This window comes from Puma concolor, chromosome B1 (assembly GCF_028749965.1).
Source record: "Puma concolor isolate L17-30 chromosome B1, mPumCon1.1.hap2, whole genome shotgun sequence".
Taxonomy (NCBI): Eukaryota; Metazoa; Chordata; class Mammalia; order Carnivora; family Felidae; genus Puma; species Puma concolor.
Window position 1 is genome coordinate 14,192,591 of NC_141670.1, and position 13,049 is coordinate 14,205,639.

Consider the following 13,049-nt stretch of genomic DNA (forward strand, 5'->3'; position numbering starts at 1 on the left):
TCGTGCCGACCTGCCTGATAACCCAGCCCCTGAGGTGGCCCTGCCTCGCTCCAGGTCCTGCCCTAGGGGCTGGGTCCCCATCAGCTGCTGACGAACCTGCCCCCACTGCCCATTCAGACGTCCCACTCCTGGACACCCTCACTGGCTCCGCTCGGCCTCCAGCCATCCTCACTCCGGGCTCGTCCCCTCGAGCGCCCACTCCCTCTTGGACCATCGATGGCTCTCCTTCCCATCTATCATCACTGGACCCAATTCCTGGAAGTCCACACCCAGCACTTGATTCCGACTCTGGGGCTGGCCCTGTCTCCAAAGCTGTAGCTGACCTGTCCCCCCAGCTGCCCCGCTCCAGGAAAGGATGTGAGGCCAGGGTCCAGAACCTCAGTCTGCCTCTGCTGTAACTGGCCTGACCACCATCAGCCCTAGGACAATGTGGCAAGGGTGGCGTCATAAATGCCTCTCCGGGAAGCACATTGCGAATGAGAAACAGAATCCATTTACATCACCCCTCCCTCTGCAACGTCTGTCCTCCGACCTCAGAGGCGGGAAAGAGACCTGCCTGAATTAGAGAGCATTTCTGACCAAGACTTCCAGAGAGAAGTTCATCTGCTCACTCGGTCAGTCATTTCAGACCTATTTTTTTTCAAAACTGCTCTCCACCCAGGCCCTGCTCTAGGCACTGGGGAGTCAACAGATAATAAGACAGACGTGGCCTCTGCTGTCTTGGGGGGGGGGGGGGACAAGTAGAAAACAACACAAAAAGCAGATGAAATAAGGACGATGGAAGGAAGTCGGGTGCTGTAGAAGCTGGGGGATGGGGCTGCTGGGAGGGCAGGTGGTCGGGAGAGGCCTCTCTGAGGAGTAAGGCCTCAGCGAGTGTGCACATGGGACTTTCTGGGGCGGGGGCCGGGGAACTCCAGTCCAGGAAGGAGAAATAAATAGCCAGTGCGGCAGCCTTGCCTCGGACCGGGGGTTCAAGAAACAAAACAGACGCCAGCAAGGCCAGAGCATCGAGAAGAGGAGGGCGGGCAGAAGGCCGGAGACCCAGCCACGGTGGAAAGCCAGCGAGCGTGGGTGCCCTCCTGCCCGCGTGGGGCCGCGGACCCGGCTTCACCCCGGGTCACTTAGGCCGCGATCGCAGCCAGGCCTCAGCGTCGGGCAGCCTGTGTCCTCACCCCGGGGCTGCGTCTCCAGCTGCGGGAGCCTGGCTGGGCCCTTCCCTACGAGCCCCTTCTCCACAAAGAGGGAGCGCCGGCCCACACGAGTGTGAACGCTCCGGTTCTCCGATGACAACGGTGCCCCGCTGCTCACCCACCACGGCGGACAGGCGGGAGCATCAGGACTCCGAGGGTCAAGGCGCCAGGCGGGCCTGGGATCCTCCGCGCACAAACCCGGCGCGGCGCCGCTCCTGGGAGAGTGGGAACCTGCCAGGCGCAGCCCAGGGCCGCTAACAGCTCACTTGGCCGCCGAGCGATGTCACCGCCGCGTCCAAGGGAGGACAGGCGGGAGGAGAGAGCAAACAGGCAGGAAGCCCACTCCCAGACAATGAGCCTCTTCAGCGTCCTGACGGAGCAGGACTCTAAATTGAAACATCATCCCGGGTCAGCGGAGTGATTGCACTAAAAGCAAGCTGGCAAAGCGTCAGACCAGCAGGTAGCGCGGCGGCCTGCGCGGCGGTTCCAGCTGACTTCCTAACGGGGCCAGCGCGCCCCAAGCTTCAGATGCACGAGTGCACCGGCCGGGCCACCGGGCCAAAGCAGCTCAATGAAACGGGGCTTCCCAGGCGGCATGCTGCCCTCCCCGGAGGGTCCTGGGACTGACTCTTCTCATCTGCTCTGGCCTTGAGACCCACATCCAGGCTGCAAACCCCGGGAGCCTGGGGCTCACGCCCAGGCCTCTGCAACCGCCTGGCCTGGGCACTCTGCACCCCCCCCCCCACCTCCCTCCCACACCCCGGCAGACAGGCCTTAGCCTGGGAGGCATGCTCCACACTGAGTCCTTTCTGCAACCACACGCCCATCACTGGGGAAGAATGTGCGCCGTGTTTTGAAATCAGGGTGCTGGTGCCCTTTGAGAACCCCGTCTCGGGGTGCCAGGGGACACACGTGTCACAGTGCCACTGGGTACTTCTTTCCTGTATTGCACAAGCTGGAAGTGCCTTTCCAGGGAGGACAGACGCTCACACTGGGCAGCGAAGGGCCGGATTTGTGTGCGTGTGTCTTTTCATCAGGCACGTTTCATAAGGCAGCCTGCACCTTCCTCCCAAAGGCCCTGGGTGTGATGTGGGGCCGGCCTGCCTCGGGGCAGCATCCCAGACACGTGCTGAAGGGAGGTGAGCAGAACCGGGGACGCGGTCGGTGTCCCTCCGTGAAATCTGTGGGCTAAGGGAGGGCTGCACTGTGCCCCCTCCCCAAACCCCTGCTTCCCTCTCCGAAGCCAGGGCTACGGCGGGGCGGGCACTGGATCAGCTCCCTGTTCCCCTCCATTCCTGACTCCTGCATAGCACGAAGGAATCAAGGTCACAAAACATGCGGAGAACAGGCTCACAGTATGGAGTTTCTTCTAAGCAATACTTTTCTGATTCATTTCATTAAGAAATTAAATAGTTGGTCCATTTGAACTCTCATTAATAGATATTAAATGTTGCTCGTTATAAAAATGCTAATAAATCATTAGGTTTTTTAAAAATGAACCACCAAATGGCTAACAAATTAAATTTGAATAATTAAGTCTGATATTCCTAGAGAGGGATCACAGGGGGTGGTACATTAGAGAACCTGTTTTTTTATTTTGTTTGGATTTAAACAAAAGGAGCCCGTGCTGACTGCTGGCTCGGGCCTCCCCGGCCCCCTTCCAGAAGGCCAGGAGCATCTGCGAGGCAGCTGCCTGGGCGGAGGCTGCCGTTTGGAGGGTGGCCGGGCTACCTGGGCTGCGGGGCCGCGTCCGTGACCTTGGCCTCATTAGTCCTCGCTCTAAGCGGCCGCGCTAATCAGCGCCGACATGTGTTGTTCAAGTGCTGACGGCTCTGTTGCTTATCGCCTCTTCTCCGCCTGCCGCGGGTAATTAAAAGCTCTAATTCTACCACAAGGATGGTCAATCAGCCTCGTCTGGAGTTAGGAGAACTATGGTCCCCACTCCACGAAAAAGAAGCAGGAAAGAGGAAGGGCCCAGTACGGGGACAGTTTTCCTTAGAACTCAGAGCCGACCTTTCCAGCAGCCCGCCTGGGTGGCTGATAGACTAGAGCCGAACACGGCTTCCTCTTGAAATACAAGGCTGCCACCTGATTCAATTCACTGTCTTTTATTAACATTTGGACACAGGGGCATTAAATAAGAAGAGAGTCGGTGATGTTCTAATTTGCAAACCATTACGGACGGCTTCATGTGTTCAGCTGCAGCATACCATGCGAGCCTGGTATCTCTCAAGGTTGGGTCTATTTTTTCTTCTCTTAAAGTGAAGATATTAATCAGACCTTGCATGCTCGCTGTAGTACGAGAGGAGATAAAATTACAGGGGAGGGGGAAATGATCGAGTCTTTAATACAAAAAACCTCAGGCGAGGTCACCCAGGCCGAGAAATGCATAGAGAGAAAGGGGCAAAGCCAACAGTGGACAGACATCCAAGTATCCATCAGGCGCTGCCACACGGTCATCAGAGCGGTTGGTTCTCAAAGCATGGTCCTGCAGTCTTTTCCGGGGTTTCGCATTGTCAAAACTATTTTCTTGCCTTTTTTAAAAAAAAAAAAAATGTTTTAGTGTTCATTTATTTTTGAGAGAGAGAGAGAGAGAAACAAAGTGTGAGAGTCGGAGGAGCAGAGAGAGAGGGAGACACAGAATCCGAAACAGTCTCCAGGCTCCGAGCTGTCAGCACAGAGCCCGATGTGGGGCTCAAACGCATGAACTGCGAGATCATGACTTCAGCCGAAGCCAGACACAACTGACTGAGCCACCCAGGCGCCCCAAAACTATTTTCGTTACATTACTGAGATTTGCCCTTTTCACTGTGTTGCTATTTGCACGGATGAGACAGGAGCAGTGGTGGGTAAAGTGCTGGCGAATGAATCAAGGCAACGGCACCAACTTGGGCAAGTACCGTTACACTACACGCTGGGGGAAGGAAAGAAGAAAGAAAGGAGAGAAAAGGCCCGTTTCACTTAAGAATGTCCTTGATGAAGCCCGGGAAAGGTATGACTTGCACTAAATCTTCGCCCTTGAGTCTCTCCATCACTCCCCGCATACCCAAGAGCCTCGATCGTCTCCAGGAAAAGTGCTCATTCGGTTGCTAGGTTGCTTGAGTTGCAAGCCAACCTAGCCTCTCGGCTCACGGAACACGTTTACTGGAAAGACAGACGGACAGACTGTGGTTAATCAGCTGTGGGTATATGGCAAACGTTTTCTTGAAAATGAACAAAGTAAGCCTATCGCTTCAAGGAAAATGAAATGACAAAACTCCAGCTTTCGAGATAAAATTAAATTAGAGTTTTGGAGAACTTGATATCTGGCCCTGAGCTTGATAGTTTCCCAATACTTAAAAGACTTTTCTAATGAGATCAGCTGTGATATTTGTAAAGAAGTGATTTGGGGATACTGTAGAATGAAATGAGTCAACATACGGAAGATCTAACTAAGTGAACCAGCATTTTCCAAATGACCAATGTTAGTGTCATGTATGGGTAAAACATCAATTCAATGTACTAGATAGACCAATGGATTTTAATGTAAGATACTAGGAAATGTTCACTGATATCATTTCAGATTTTACATAGCAAGTCATTTTTTTCTTTTTTTTTTTTAATTTTTTTTTTAACGTTTATTTATTTTTGAGACAGAGAGACAGAGCATGAATGGGGGAGGGGCAGAGAGAGAGGAAGACACAGAATCGGAAACAGGCTCCAGGCTCTGAGCCATCAGCCCAGAGCCCGACGCGGGGCTCGAACTCACGGACCGCGAGATCGTGACCTGAGCTGAAGTCGGACGCTTAACCGACTGCGCCACCCAGGTGCCCCAAGTCATTTTTTTCTTAATGTTTCTTTATTTTTGAGAGAGAGAGAGAGAGAGAGAGAGAGAGAGAGAGAATGTGAGTGGGGGAAGGGAAGAGAGAGGAAGACACAGAATCTGAAGCAGGCTCCAGGTTCTAAGCTGTCAGCACAGAGCCCAATGCGGAGCTTGAACCCATGAATTGTGAGATCATGACCTGAGCTGAAGTCAGACACTTAACCGACTGAGCCACCCAGGCGCCCCCACATAGCAACTCATCTTAAAGAAAGTACCATTTATCAAGTTGCGATGTGAAGACTATACTTTCGGGGATCATTTCTATAGTTCGTTATCAAGTTGTGTTTTACAATTTTCTGAAAAGGCTAGTAAAATGCTCCTCCCCTTTCCAGCCACGTATCTGCATGTAGCGGGATTTTCCTCACATACTACGACTAAAATATTGCCACGGACAGCAAGCACTCACAGAAACGAGAATCTGTTTTCTACTAAAACTCATTTAAAAAAGGCAATGGAAGCCAACGCTAATCTTCACTAAGTAGCTTTTATTGTTCTGGAAAATAGGTATTTCTCATAGAAGTGTGTTAACATGTAAAGGGTTTATTATTGTTATTTGAAATGAATGAAAACATTTTTAAAATTTGTTTTAATCTCTAACATGGTACATATCAGTAGCTATAACCCACATAAACTAAAGTGTTTTAGGGTCAATATCTTTTTTAAGGAGGAATATGTTGGGGCGCCTGGGTGGCGCAGTCGGTTAAGCGTCCGACTTCAGCCAGGTCACGATCTCGCGGTCCGTGAGTTCGAGCCCCGCGTCGGGCTCTGGCCTGATGGCTCAGAGCCTGGAGCCTGTTTCCGATTCTGTGTCTCCCTCTCTCTCTGCCCCTCCCCCGTTCATGCTCTGTCTCTCTCTGTCCCAAAAATAAATAAAGTTCATGCTCTGTCTCTCTCTGTCCCAAAAATAAATAAACGTTGAAAAAAAAAAAAAAGGAGGAATATGTTAATTTTCTTCCCTTCTGATGAGAACTCTTAGGATTTAGTCTCTTAGCAACTTTCCTGTATATCATAAGCACCACTCCCTAGTCACCGCGCTGCCCATTAGAGCCCTCCTACTTCTTTATCTTGCTCAATAATTTTTAAGAGTGAAGAGGGACCCTGAGACCATAAAGTTTGAAAACTGCTGCTTCTAAGGAATCTAGTGGAAGGCAACAGGAGAAAGGGGCTCTCTTAAAATAAGCAGTGCCACTGCGGGAATGTTCCAGATCAAAGGAGCTAGTGAGACACCACCACTAAATGCAACTCCAACCCCTAGATTGCATCCTGTACTTTCATACCGTAAAGAAAATTAGGAAGTCAACTAACGAAAGTGGAGTAGGAATGGTAAAGTGTCGTTAACGGTGTTAAATGTACTGAAGTCGATAAATATGCTGTGGTTATAGATGAAGATATCCCTGTCCTCGGGAAAGACACACAGCATTTAGGGGATGATATAACTTACCCTCAAACGGGGTGTGTGTGTATGTGTGTGTGTGTGTGTGCGCGCGTGCGCACACACATGTACATGTGCTCGTGTGTATTTCATTTTTATAGTTCTGCCCCAGCTGAGAAATGAAGATATTTTTTACACAGTTTGAAAGCCGGCTCAAAGGTCCACAAAATTCCCAGGGAGCAGATATCACCGCCCAACTCAACAAACATTTTAACCCCCGATACGTGAAAACCAGCTGCGTAAATTGCGTAATTAGGCAACTTCCCAAGCAAGGCGTACGACGTGGCCCACGTCGTTACTGACAGCCACCGCTAACGCCCGTCCCCCTCTCGGTCTCCACTGCAGACCCTGGGACGCAAGTGCCCGCAAGGGGGCAGCCTCCCTTGCAGCCCAGGGCCGTCACGTGACGCGCGTGTGACCAACGAGACAGAAGCGCATGCGTGCTGAGGCTTCTTCTGGGAAAGCTGCTTTCCGGGTGGAAGGAACGCGCCCACCCCACCTCCCGTCCCCTCGTTCTTGTGCTTAGTGAGGACCCTCGGCGCTTGATCACACAAACCGGAGGACGCAATGCCAGAGATAGCCAAGTGAAAAGAAGAAGCCCAGATCTTTGCTGACCCGCTCTACCAAACGCGTGCCTTGTATTTCCTGCTCCTTGTGGGAACCGTGTGCTAGGTGTGGAAGCCACTGAGAGTCAGGTGTCTGTTAGGTACAGCCGCGTAGACTCCTGATGCCTGCCTGTTCGGGGGAAAATGGGGAAGAGACAGGGGAATACAAAGGGAAGGACTGTATACACTATGCACGACTGTCTAGAGGAAGCAGCCCTGTAACGAAACACCCACCAAAAACGTGGACCAAGTGGCATTTTTAACAATACCAGAGACGTAACAGTTTTCATGCGCGAAAGTTAAAATCCAGAACCCCTGCTCAACAGTAAGCATTCTCTGGTGATTTAAGACCTGGAAAGGTCAAGACAGCCCCTAATCAGATGGGTTTAAATGGAAACAACATCTGTGGGTGTTCTGACAAGAGTGTATATTATTGCCAGATTCCTAATTCAAAACCGTATGTAAGAATGCTTCATCTGAAACACTGAAGTTAAAAATACGACATTTAAATAGCAATCTCCCTTCTCTCTCAAAAGATAAATGTGCCCATTAACCCTGCATGCTAACAGGAAGATTTCTTACATTCTCTTTGACCATTTTTTTCCCCAAGACACTCAAGAGGAAGTCAGTACAGAAAAAATAATTTAGAAAGTGGGCTCCTGATCAGCGACTTCACTGAATTAAAGAGCAATCAGGTCCATAACTGTTAAACAGAGATATTAAACATGGGGCCCCTGAGCGGCTCAGTTGGTTCAGTGTCGGACTTGGGCTCAGGCCATGATCTCCCAGTTCACAAGTCTGAGCCCTGGGGTCCTGCTGTGTGCTGACAGCTGGGAGCCTGGAGCCTGCTTCGGATTCTGTGTCTCCTCCTGTCTGTGTCCCTCCACCTCTTGCGCTCTGCCTCTCTCTCTCAAAAAATAAACATTAAAAAATAAATAAATAGTAAACGTGTACATTATAGCCCTCTGTGTAAGGTACCTACCGAGCAAACACGTGCGTGGGTTGGGAGGCAATGGACACAAACGTACACAAGGCACAACACCTGCTCTTGTGGAGTTAATCATCTAGTTAGAGCAGGAAGAGAGCAACATGAAAAGTGAAATGAAGTGTTTCAATAACAGTTCTAGACAGTAGAAGAGATGTCATAAAACAGTGCACGATTCATTGCCAAAAAGATTGTTGCTGACAGTAACTGCTATAGGATTTCAGAGAAGAAAAAGGTCGTTTTGAGCCAAGAAAGGCCTGGGGAGACTTTAGAGCAGGCAGGATCCCAGCTCAATCTGAAAGATGTAGAGGAGTCTGTGGGTGGGCAAAGGAAGTGTATTATTAAGAGCCTCTCAGAGAGGCTGTTTTTAAATCTCTCTCTCTCTCTCTCTCTCTCTGAGCTCCTTCAGGATGTTTGGGTGACTAGTGCAGGAAGGGAGGCGCCCAGGGACTCAGGCGGGTGATGCCAAGTTGTAAAGAAACATTAAGACGTTCAAAAGAAAACGCGGCCGAAGGCCGGAAACAACCCAAGCGTCCACCAACAAATGAATGGAGAAACAAAACATGGCGCACAATGGAATAGTATTCAGCCCTCAAAAGGAAGGAAGTTTTGACACATGCTACAAGACAGATAAACCTTGAAGGAGTTATTGACTGAGTGAAAGGAGAAGTCACAAAGAAAATTCCGTATGACTCCACTTACATGACATACCTAAGTAATCGGATTCACAGAGACACAAAGTAGAAGGGGGGGTGGCCAGGGGCTGAGAGGAAAGGGGAAGGGAGACTTCTTTATTTAATGGGGACAGAACTTCAGTGCTGCAAGCTGGAAAGAATTCTGGGGATGGATCCTCGTAATGGTTGCATGATACGAATGTACTTAATACCACTGAACGATACGCTTTAAAATGGCGAAGATGGTAGATCTTGTGTGCATTACACCACATTAAAACATGTATTTAAAAGTGGAGAGAGGGGTGCCTGGGTGGCTCAGTCGGTTGAGCGTCCGACTTCAGCCAGGTCACGATCTCGCAGTCTGTGAGTTCGAGCCCTGCATCGGGCTCTGTGGTGACAGCTCAGAGCCTGGAGCCCGTTTCAGATTCTGTGTCTCCCTCTCTCTCTGCCCCTCCCCTGTTCATGCTCTGTCTCTCTGTGTCTCAAAAATAAACGTTAAAAAAAAAATTTAAAAATAAATAAATAAATAAATAAAATAAAAGTGGAGAGAGGGGCGCCTGGGTGGCTCAGTCGGTTGAGCGTCCGACTTCAGCCAGGTCACGATCTCACGGTCCGTGAGTTCGAGCCGCGCGTCGGGCTCTGGGCTGATGGCTCGGAGCCTGGAGCCTGTTTCCGATTCTGTGTCTCCCTCTCTCTCTGCCCCTCCCCCGTTCATGCTCTGTCTCTCTCTGTCCCAAAAAAAATAAACGCTGAAAAAAAAAAAAAGTGGAGAGAGAGTTGGGGTGCCTGGGTGGCTCAGTTGGTTGAGCGTCCGACTCTTGATTTGGGCTCGGGTCACGATCCCAGGGTCGTGGGATCGAGCCCTGCATCAGGCTCCACACTCAGCGTGGTGACTGTTTAGGATTTTCCTCTCTCTCCGGGGTGCCTGAGTGGCTCCGTCACTTGGGCATCAGACTTCCGCTCAGCTCACGATCTCACGGTCCGTGAGTTCGAGCCCCACGTCGGGCTCTGTGCTGACAGCTCAGAGCCCGGAGCCTGCTTCGAATTGTGTCTCCTTCTCTCTCTGCTCCTCCCCTGCTCATGCTCTCTCTCCCTCTCAAAAATAAAGACTAAAAAAAAAATTTTTTTAAAGATTATCTCTCCCTCTGCCCCTCCCCTTCTCCTGCATGCGCGTGAGCACACGCTCTCTCTCTCTCTCTCTCTAATACATACATACATACAAACAGAGAGAGAGTAGCAGCAGGTGAGTGTTAGTAGGTCCTGGGGATCAAGGAGAATGGGGCTGGAGGGAAGAGATTTGGAGGCCAAGGGCAATAAGGGCTGTGACAGCCCTGGGCCCCACCCACTAATTCCACTACTGAGTGGGGAGCAGGTGGTAGAGAGAACCCCTCTCCCAATTTTCTTTGGAAACACCGAACTCAATTTAATTAAGGACCTTTAAAATCTTTTTAAAGCTTTGACCTTGGAGAGGGGGTAAGAGCCAGACACCTGCAAGCATTCACTTCTGCCCCCTGCCCGTTCCCCACTGGCCTTACTCACAGGATGTGGACCCTAAAAGTAGACAACTCGACCCCAGAGAACGTGCAGGTCACAGGCACGTTGACAGCATTTTTGGTTCTTTGTTTTAAATACTCACTTACTTAAGTAACCTCTACCTTCAGCATGGGACTGGAACTCACGACCCCGAGGTCAAGAGTCACACACTCTTCCGATTGAGCCCACCAGGTGCCCACCCCCCCTTTTTTTCTTAGTATTTGGGTAGCGTTTTATCCGGCTTAGCAAAGAGGTTGGCAGAGCCAACCCAGCAGGACGGCGCCATCCACATTGTCGCACCCGTTCAGGCGCTGGCCCGCCAGCCCCCGAGGGGCTCCTCAGGGAGGGCAAAGTTCTGTGCTTGAGAGCCACCGCGTGACAAACCCGGCTGGCGGAAAGTTGGGCCGACCTTGGGTCCTGCATCTCCTTGTCGCTCCATCCCATCCAACAACCTACTGAAAAAGTTTTAGAGTGTGAAAGAAATGGGCTGGAATAAACTTTGCAAGTACCAACACGGTGTTCTCCATACAGTGATTAGCGGTCCCGTTGGATCCACCAATCTGTTGAGTTCAACGACAGGGAAAGGTTGAATGTGAAGGTAGGCCACCATTTTACACGAAAAAATAAAAACATTTTTATTCTCTTCAGATTGTCTGTCCCATGACGGGGTGTAGAAAACGTCCACTCTGAGGCTCATTATTGGATGCATTTCAGTGTGGAAGTTACCATCTGGTAACAGAGCCAGTGGAAATTAAGGACACGGTAAGAAAACTTGTTAAGGAGATAAATTTTGTAAATCACTACTTAGGAATTTACTCCTATATCAACTTGGAAAAAAATTTTTTTGAAAGGGAACACACGTGCGCGGGTAAGGGGCAGAGACAGAGAGAGCGTCTTAAGCAGTCTCCATGCTCAGCACCGAGCCCAACTCGGGATTCGATCTTGTGACCCTGAGATCACGACCTCAGCCAAAATCATGAGTCGGACGATTAACCTACTGAACCACCCACCCAGGTGCTCCAACTTTTAAATTTTTTTAAATTGTTTAAAAACATTTATTTATTTTTGAGAGAGAAAGAGACAGAGCGCAAGCAGGGGAGGGGCAGAGAGAGAGGAAGACACAGGACTGGAAGTTGGCTCCAGGCTCTGAGCTGTCAGCACAGAGCCTGACGTGGGGTTTGAACCCGCGGACTGGAGATCATGACCTGAGTGGAAGTCGAAGGCTTAACGGACTGAGCCACCTAGGCGTCCTCCAACTTTTAATTTCTAATCAAAATAGTCTTTAGTGGATCAGGGTGTAGAACTACTTTATTATTCAAAATACAAATGAGCATTTCTTCTAGAGGAGCCACTTTGGTAAGTCAGAAAGTAAACAATGAATCCTAGTACCAGGAAAAAAAAAACAACAAAAAACGTTGGCCAAGTTGGGCTTCATCAAGCGAGCAATTCTATTCTTGTACTACCCAGCCATCTAGGCCATCTCTAACTGTAAATAGGAGTCACCGGAGAATCCACCTGATGGCAGGTGGGTTAGAAATCTCTAATTTCTTAGAGATGCATATACTCTCACGGCGAAATGGCTTTGGATCCCTCCAGCAGTTACAAGGGAAAACTAGGGCTAGCTTTAGGTCTTTTCAGAATTCTTGGGCACCCCTCAATGGGTAGGAACGTGTTAAGCTTTTTCCTCTGAATGTGATCCTGGATCCCAAAAGTCCTGGGCTCAGGGTTATTCTGCCCTGCCTCCGCCAACCATCAGGGGGCGCCAGCCATCAGGGGGCGCTGGGCCCTTGAGCTCGGCTCTGCCCACTGAGTCTTCGGCAAGACCTCCTGGCTAAGGACTTGCTAAAACTGCTCATTTTTTCAGTGGCCTTACGTTAAAAAACAAAAACAACCGAATCATGACTATTAAAGCTTCTTACCAGTGTTGCAAATAGACCTACCTTCTCTGCATCCTTGGGCCCCCCTGCAACAATCTATCCTTTGACCGAAATATTTTTGACCCTCAGGTGGACGAGGACATCGGCAGATCAGAAATTATGCCCGGCACACCGGAAGTTTAGATCACTGGTGGTAGAAGCCTACGTTTTTATTCAAGCTCCTCTCAATTTTCCTTTATACGCTTGTTCCTCATTTGCAATTTAGGAAAAGATGGCTAATACATTATATCACTTTCGTTGCTGGGTCTTGTTGGGCTTCGGAAGTCTTTAAGGACAGACTCGTTAAAAAAAAAAAAAAAAGAAGAAAAGCATAAAATGTGTCAGGGAAATGGAGTTCCTATAATTTCACTCACAAATTTTGCCTTTTAAATGTAGTTCTCCTGCTGACAGTTCAGTGAAAGATGGTTTCCTTATTGTCATTTATTAGCCGTGACAGGTAGCAACACTGCTCTCAGATATAGTCTCCCTTTGCCACAATTATCTAGTAATGCCCGCAAGGCAGAAGACTGCTCAACCCTCCTTCCTTCTGGAATGCTTTTCCCAAAGGCAACAGTTCAAAGCAAACCTCTATTAACTGGAACACCGACATCTGCAGAATTCTCTGGACAGGAAGATCCCACTACTCCTATAGTGATACAAGACACGAAGTCATACTTGCACTCCAGTCACCAGAAAATCAAGGTCAGCAACCAGTCTATATGTGAAGCCTTACATACCCACACGGAGAGGATCACCACCACATAAACCACCCAACCACACTGGATAGACGTACTTCCTTCTTAGCAAAGATCTTTCCTTGTTAAACCCGTCCCAACAGGGGAAAAAAGTTTT